Consider the following 7,547-nt stretch of genomic DNA (forward strand, 5'->3'; position numbering starts at 1 on the left):
AGAAGCTCCTCTCCCTCTCTCTGAGTCCTCCAGGGGACTCAGACAGCTCCTCTCCTCTCTCTGAGTCTCCAGGGGGACGTCAGACAGCTCCTCTCCCTCTCTCTGAGTCCTCCAGGGGGATGTCAGACAGCTCCTCTCCCTCTCTCTGAGTCCTCCTCCAGGGGGACGTCAGACAGCTCCTCTCCCTCTCTCTGAGTCCTCCTCCAGGGGGACGTCAGACAGCTCCTCTCCCTCTCTCTGAGTCCTCCTCCAGGGGGACGTCAGACAGCTCCTCTCCCTCTCTCTGAGTCCTCCTCCAGGGGGACGTCAGACAGCTCCTCTCCCTCCTCTCTGAGTCCTCCTCCAGGGGGACGTCAGATAGCTCCTCTCCCTCTCTCTGAGTCCTCCAGGGGGACGTCAGACAGCTCCTCTCCCTCTCTCTGAGTCCTCCAGGGGGACGTCAGACAGCTCCTCTCCCTCTCTCTGAGTCCTCCAGGGGACGTCAGACAGCTCCTCTCCCTCTCCTGAGTCCTCCAGGGGGACGTCAGACAGCTCCTCTCCCTCTCTCTGAGTCCTCCTCCAGGGGGACGTCAGACAGCTCCTCTCCCTCTCTCTGAGTCCTCCTCCAGGGGGACGTCAGACAGCTCCTCTCCCTCTCTCTGAGTCCTCCTCCAGGGGACGTCAGACAGCTCCTCTCCCTCTCTCTGAGTCCTCCAGGGGACGTCAGACAGCTCCTCTCCCTCTCTCTGGGTCCTCCAGGGGGACGTCAGACAGCTCCTCTCCCTCTCTGAGTCCTCCTCCAGGGGGACGTCAGACAGCTCCTCTCCCTCTCTCTGAGTCCTCCAGGGGGACGTCAGACAGCTCCTCTCCCTCTCTCTGAGTCCTCCAGGGGACGTCAGACAGCTCCTCTCCCTCTCTCTGAGTCCTCCAGGGGGGACGTCAGACAGCTCCTCTCCCTCTCTCTGAGTCCTCCTCCAGGGCGACGTCAGACAGCTCCTCTCCCTCTCTCTGAGTCCTCCAGGGGGACGTCAGACAGCTCCTCTCCCTCTCTCTGAGTCCTCCAGGGGGACGTCAGACAGCTCCTCTCCCTCTCTCTGAGTCCTCCTCCAGGGGGACGTCAGACAGCTCCTCTCCCTCTCTCTGAGTCCTCCTCCAGGGGGACATCAGACAGCTCCTCTCCCTCTCTCTGAGTCCTCCTCCAGGGGGACGTCAGACAGCTCCTCTCCCTCTCTCTGAGTCCTCCTCCAGGGGGACGTCAGACAGCTCCTCTCCCTCTCTCTGAGTCCTCCTCCAGGGGGACGTCAGACAGCTCCTCTCCCTCTCTCTGAGTCCTCCAGGGGACGTCAGACAGCTCCTCTCCCTCTCTCTGAGTCCTCCTCCAGGGGACGTCAGACAGCTCCTCTCCCTCTCTCTGAGTCCTCCAGGGGGACGTCAGACAGCTCCTCTCCCTCTCTCTGAGTCCTCCAGGGGGACGTCAGACAGCTCCTCTCCCTCTCTCTGAGTCCTCCTCCAGGGGACATCAGACAGCTCCTCTCCCTCTCTCTGAGTGCTCCAGGGGGATGTCAGACAGCTCCTCTCCCTCTCTCTGAGTCCTCCTCCAGGGGGACGTCAGACAGCTCCTCTCCCTCTCTCTGAGTCCTCCTCCAGGGGGACGTCAGACAGCTCCTCTCCCTCTCTCTGAGTCCTCCTCCAGGGGGACGTCAGACAGCTCCTCTCCCTCTCTCTGAGTCCTCCAGGGGGACGTCAGACAGCTCCTCTCCCTCTCTCTGGGTCCTCCAGGGGGACGTCAGACAGCTCCTCTCCCTCTCTGAGTCTCCTCCAGGGGGACGTCAGACAGCTCCTCTCCCTCTCTCTGAGTCCTCCTCCAGGGGGACGTCAGACAGCTCCTCTCCCTCTCTCTGGGTCCTCCCTCCCAGGGGGACGTCAGACAGCTCCTCTCCCTCTCTCTGAGTCCTCCACAGGGGGACGTCAGACAGCTCCTCTCCCTCTCTCTGAGTCCTCCAGGGGGGGGGACGTCAGACAGCTCCTCTCCCTCTCTCTGAGTCCTCCAGGGAGACGTCAGACAGCTCCTCTCCCTCTCTCTGAGTCCTCCTCCAGGGGGACGTCAGACAGCTCCTCTCCCTCTCTCTGAGTCCTCCAGGGGGACGTCAGACAGCTCCTCTCCCTCTCACTGAGTCCTCCAGGGGGACGTCAGACAGCTCCTCTCCCTCTCTCTGAGTCCTCCAGAGGGACGTCAGACAGCTCCTCTCCCTCTCTCTGAGTCCTCCAGGGGGATGTCAGACAGCTCCTCTCCCTCTCTCTGAGTCCTCCTCCAGGGGGACGTCAGACAGCTCCTCTCCCTCTCTCTGAGTCCTCCAGGGGGACGTCAGACAGCTCCTCTCCCTCTCTCTGAGTCCTCCAGGGGGACGTCAGACAGCTCCTCTCCCTCTCTCTGAGTCCTCCAGGGGGACGTCAGACAGCTCCTCTCCCTCTCTCTGAGTCCTCCAGGGGGACGTCCAGACAGCTCCTCTCCCTCTCTCTGAGTCCTCCTCCAGGGGGACGTCAGACAGCTCCTCTCCCTCTCTCTGAGTCCTCCAGGGGGACGTCAGACAGCTCCTCTCCCTCTCTCTGAGTCCTCCTCCAGGGGACGTCAGACAGCTCCTCTCCCTCTCTCTGAGTCCTCCTCCAGGGGGACGTCAGACAGCTCCTCTCCCTCTCTCTGAGTCCTCCTCCAGGGGGATGTCAGACAGCTCCTCTCCCTCTCTCTGAGTCCTCCTCCAGGGGACGTCAGACAGCTCCTCTCCCTCTCTCTGAGTCCTCCTCCAGGGGGACGTCAGACAGCTCCTCTCCCTCTCTCTGAGTCCTCCTCCAGGGGACGTCAGACAGCTCCTCTCCCTCTCTCTGAGTCCTCCAGGGGGACGTCAGACAGCTCCTCTCCCTCTCTCTGAGTCCTCCAGGGGACGTCAGACAGCTCCTCTCCCTCTCTCTGAGTCCTCCTCCAGGGGGACGTCAGACAGCTCCTCTCCCTCTCTCTGAGTCCTCCTCCAGGGGGACGTCAGACAGCTCCTCTCCCTCTCTCTGAGTCCTCCTCCAGGGGGACGTCAGACAGCTCCTCTCCCTCTCTCTGAGTCCTCCTCCAGGGGGACGTCAGACAGCTCCTCTCCCCTCTCTGAGTCCTCCTCCAGGGGGACGTCAGACAGCTCCTCTCCCTCTCTCTGAGTCCTCCTCCAGGGGACGTCAGACAGCTCCTCTCCCTCTCTCTGAGTCCTCCTCCAGGGGGACGTCAGACAGCTCCTCTCCCTCTCTCTGAGTCCTCCTCCAGGGGGACGTCAGACAGCTCCTCTCCCTCTCTCTGAGTCCTCCAGGGGGACGTCAGACAGCTCCTCTCCCTCTCTCTGAGTCCTCCAGGGGGACGTCAGACAGCTCCTCTCCCTCTCTCTGAGTCCTCCACAGGGGGACGTCAGACAGCTCCTCTCCCTCTCTCTGAGTCCTCCTCCAGGGGGACGTCAGACAGCTCCTCTCCTCTCTCTGAGTCCTCCGGGGGGACGTCACACAGCTCCTCTCCCTCTCTCTGAGTCCTCCTCCAGGGGACGTCAGACAGCTCCTCTCCCTCTCTCTGAGTCCTCCTCCAGGGGGACGTCAGACAGCTCCTCTCCCTCTCTCTGAGTCCTCCAGGGACGTCAGACAGCTCCTCTCCCTCTCTCTGAGTTCTCCTCCAGGGGGACGTCAGACAGCTCCTCTCCCTCTCTCTGAGTCCTCCAGGGGGACGTCAGACAGCTCCTCTCCCTCTCTCTGAGTCCTCCAGGGGGACGTCAGACAGCTCCTCTCCCTCTCTCTGAGTCCTCCAGGGGGACGTCAGACAGCTCCTCTCCCTCTCTCTGAGTCCTCCAGGGGGACGTCAGACAGCTCCTCTCCCTCTCTCTGAGTCCTCCTCCAGGGGGACATCAGACAGCTCCCTCCCCTCTCTGAGTGCTCCAGGGGGATGTCAGACAGCTCCTCTCCCTCTCTCTGAGTCCTCCTCCAGGGGGACGTCAGACAGCTCCTCTCCCTCTCTCTGAGTCCTCTCCAGGGGGACGTCAGACAGCTCCTCTCCCTCTCTCTGAGTCCTCCTCCAGGGGACGTCAGACAGCTCCTCTCCCTCTCTCTGAGTCCTCCTCCAGGGGGACGTCAGACAGCTCCTCTCCCTCTCTCTGAGTCCTCCAGGGGACGTCAGACAGCTCCTCTCCCTCTCTCTGGGTCTCCAGGGGGACGTCAGACAGCTCCTCTCCCTCTCTCTGAGTCCTCCTCCAGGGGGACGTCAGACAGCTCCTCTCCCTCTCTCTGAGTCCTCCTCCAGGGGGACGTCAGACAGCTCCTCTCCCTCTCTCTGGGTCCTCCTCCAGGGGACGTCAGACAGCTCCTCTCCCTCTCTCTGAGTCCTCCACAGGGGGACGTCAGACAGCTCCTCTCCCTCTCTCTGAGTCCTCCAGGGGGGGGGACGTCAGACAGCTCCTCTCCCTCTCTCTGAGTCCTCCAGGGAGACGTCAGACAGCTCCTCTCCCTCTCTCTGAGTCTCCCTCCAGGGGGACGTCAGACAGCTCCTCTCCCTCTCTCTGAGTCCTCCAGGGGGACGTCAGACAGCTCCTCTCCCTCTCACTGAGTCCTCCAGGGGGACGTCAGACAGCTCCTCTCCCTCTCTCTGAGTCCTCCAGAGGGACGTCAGACAGCTCCTCTCCCTCTCTCTGAGTCCTCCAGGGGATGTCAGACAGCTCCTCTCCCTCTCTCTGAGTCCTCCTCCAGGGGACGTCAGACAGCTCCTCTCCCTCTCTCTGAGTCCTCCAGGGGGACGTCAGACAGCTCCTCTCCCTCTCTCTGAGTCCTCCAGGGGGACGTCAGACAGCTCCTCTCCCTCTCTCTGAGTCCTCCAGGGGGACGTCAGACAGCTCCTCTCCTCTCTCTGAGTCTCCAGGGGGACGTCAGACAGCTCCTCTCCCTCTCTCTGAGTCCTCCTCCAGGGGACGTCAGACAGCTCCTCTCCCTCTCTCTGAGTCCTCCAGGGGGACGTCAGACAGCTCCTCTCCCTCTCTCTGAGTCCTCCTCCAGGGGGACGTCAGACAGCTCCTCTCCTCTCTCTGAGTCCTCCTCCAGGGGACGTCAGACAGCTCCTCTCCCTCTCTCTGAGTCCTCCTCCAGGGGATGTCAGACAGCTCCTCTCCCTCTCTCTGAGTCCTCCTCCAGGGGGACGTCAGACAGCTCCTCTCCCTCTCTCTGAGTCCTCCTCCAGGGGGACGTCAGACAGCTCCTCTCCCTCTCTCTGAGTCCTCCAGGGGGACGTCAGACAGCTCCTCTCCCTCTCTCTGAGTCCTCCAGGGGACGTCACACAGCTCCTCTCCCTCTCTCTGAGTCCTCCTCCAGGGGGACGTCAACAGCTCCTCTCCCTCTCTCTGAGTCTCCTCCAGGGGGACGTCAGACAGCTCCTCTCCCTCTCTCTGAGTCCTCCTCCAGGGGACGTCAGACAGCTCCTCTCCCTCTCTCTGAGTCCTCCTCCAGGGGGACGTCAGACAGCTCCTCTCCCTCTCTCTGAGTCCTCCTCCAGGGGGACGTCAGACAGCTCCTCTCCCTCTCTCTGAGTCCTCCTCCAGGGGACGTCAGACAGCTCCTCCTCCCTCTCTCTGAGTCCTCCTCCAGGGGGACGTCAGACAGCTCCTCTCCCTCTCTCTGAGTCCTCCTCCAGGGGGACGTCAGACAGCTCCTCTCCCTCTCTCTGAGTCCTCCTCCAGGGGACGTCAGACAGCTCCTCTCCCTCTCTCTGAGTCCTCCAGGGGGACGTCAGACAGCTCCTCTCCCTCTCTCTGAGTCCTCCAGGGGGACGTCAGACAGCTCCTCTCCCTCTCTCTGAGTCCTCCACAGGGGGACGTCAGACAGCTCCTCTCCCTCTCTCTGAGTCCTCCTCCAGGGGGACGTCAGACAGCTCCTCTCCCTCTCTCTGAGTCCTCCGGGGGACGTCACACAGCTCCTCTCCCTCTCTCTGAGTCCTCCTCCAGGGGGACGTCAGACAGCTCCTCTCCCTCTCTCTGAGTCCTCCTCCAGGGGGACGTCAGACAGCTCCTCTCCTCTCTCTGAGTCCTCCAGGGGACGTCAGACAGCTCCTCTCCCTCTCTCTGAGTCCTCCTCCAGGGGGACGTCAGACAGCTCCTCTCCCTCTCTCTGAGTCCTCCAGGGGGACGTCAGACAGCTCCTCTCCCTTCTCTGAGTCCTCCAGGGGACGTCAGACAGCTCCTCTCCTCTCTCTGAGTCCTCCAGGGGGACGTCAGACAGCTCCTCTCCTCTCTCTGAGTCCTCCAGGGGGACGTCAGACAGCTCCTCTCCCTCTCTCTGAGTCCTCCTCCAGGGGACGTCAGACAGCTCCTCTCCCTCTCTCTGAGTCCTCCTCCAGGGGGACGTCAGACAGCTCCTCTCCCTCTCTCTGAGTCCTCCACAGGGGGACGTCAGACAGCTCCTCTCCCTCTCTCTGAGTCCTCCAGGGGGACGTCAGAAGCTCCTCTCCTCTCTCTGAGTCCTCCAGGGGGACGTCAGACAGCTCCTCTCCCTCTCTCTGAGTCCTCCAGGGGGACGTCAGACAGCTCCTCTCCCTCTCTCTGAGTCCTCCAGAGGGATGTCAGACAGCTCCTCCCTCTCTCTGAGTCCTCCTCCAGGGGGACGTCAGACAGCTCCTCTCCCTCTCTCTGAGTCCTCCTCCAAGGGGGAACGTCAGACAGCTCCTCTCCCTCTCTCTGAGTCCTCCTCCAGGGGGACGTCAGACAGCTCCCTCCCTCTCTCTGAGTCCTCCTCCACGGGGACGTCAGACAGCTCCTCTCCTCTCTCTGAGTCCTCCTCCAGGGGGACGTCAGATAGCTCCTCTCCCTCTCTCTGAGTCCTCCAGGGGGACGTCAGACAGCTCCTCTCCCTCTCTCTGAGTCCTCCAGGGGGACGTCAGACAGCTCCTCTCCTCTCTCTGAGTCCTCCAGGGGGACGTCAGACAGCTCCTCTCCCTCTCTCTGAGTCCTCCAGGGGACGTCAGACAGCTCCTCTCCCTCTCTCTGAGTCCTCCTCCAGGGGGACGTCAGACAGCTCCTCTCCCTCTCTCTGAGTCCTCCTCCAGGGGACGTCAGACAGCTCCTCTCCCTCTCTCTGAGTCCTCCAGGGGGACGTCAGACAGCTCCTCTCCCTCTCTCTGAGTCCTCCTCCAGGGGACGTCAGACAGCTCCTCTCCCTCTCTCTGAGTCCTCCAGGGGACGTCAGACCAGCTCCTCTCCCTCTCTCTGAGTCCTCCAGGGGACGTCAGACAGCTCCTCTCCCTCTCTCTGAGTCCTCCAGGGGGACGTCAGACAGCTCCTCTCCTCTCTCTGAGTCCTCCAGGGGACGTCAGACAGCTCCTCTCCTCTCTCTGAGTCCTCCTCCAGGGGGACGTCAGACAGCTCCCTCTCCCCTCTCTGGAGTACCTCAGGGGGACGTCAGACAGCTCCTCTCCCTCTCTCTGAGTCCTCCTCCAGGGGGACGTCAGACAGCTCCTCTCCCTCTCTCTGAGTCCTCCTCCAGGGGGACGTCAGACAGCTCCTCTCCTCTCTCTG

The sequence above is a fragment of the Notolepis coatsorum genome (genome assembly GCF_963971535.1).
Source record: "Notolepis coatsorum genome assembly, chromosome: 6".
Classification (NCBI taxonomy): domain Eukaryota; kingdom Metazoa; phylum Chordata; class Actinopteri; order Aulopiformes; family Paralepididae; genus Notolepis; species Notolepis coatsorum.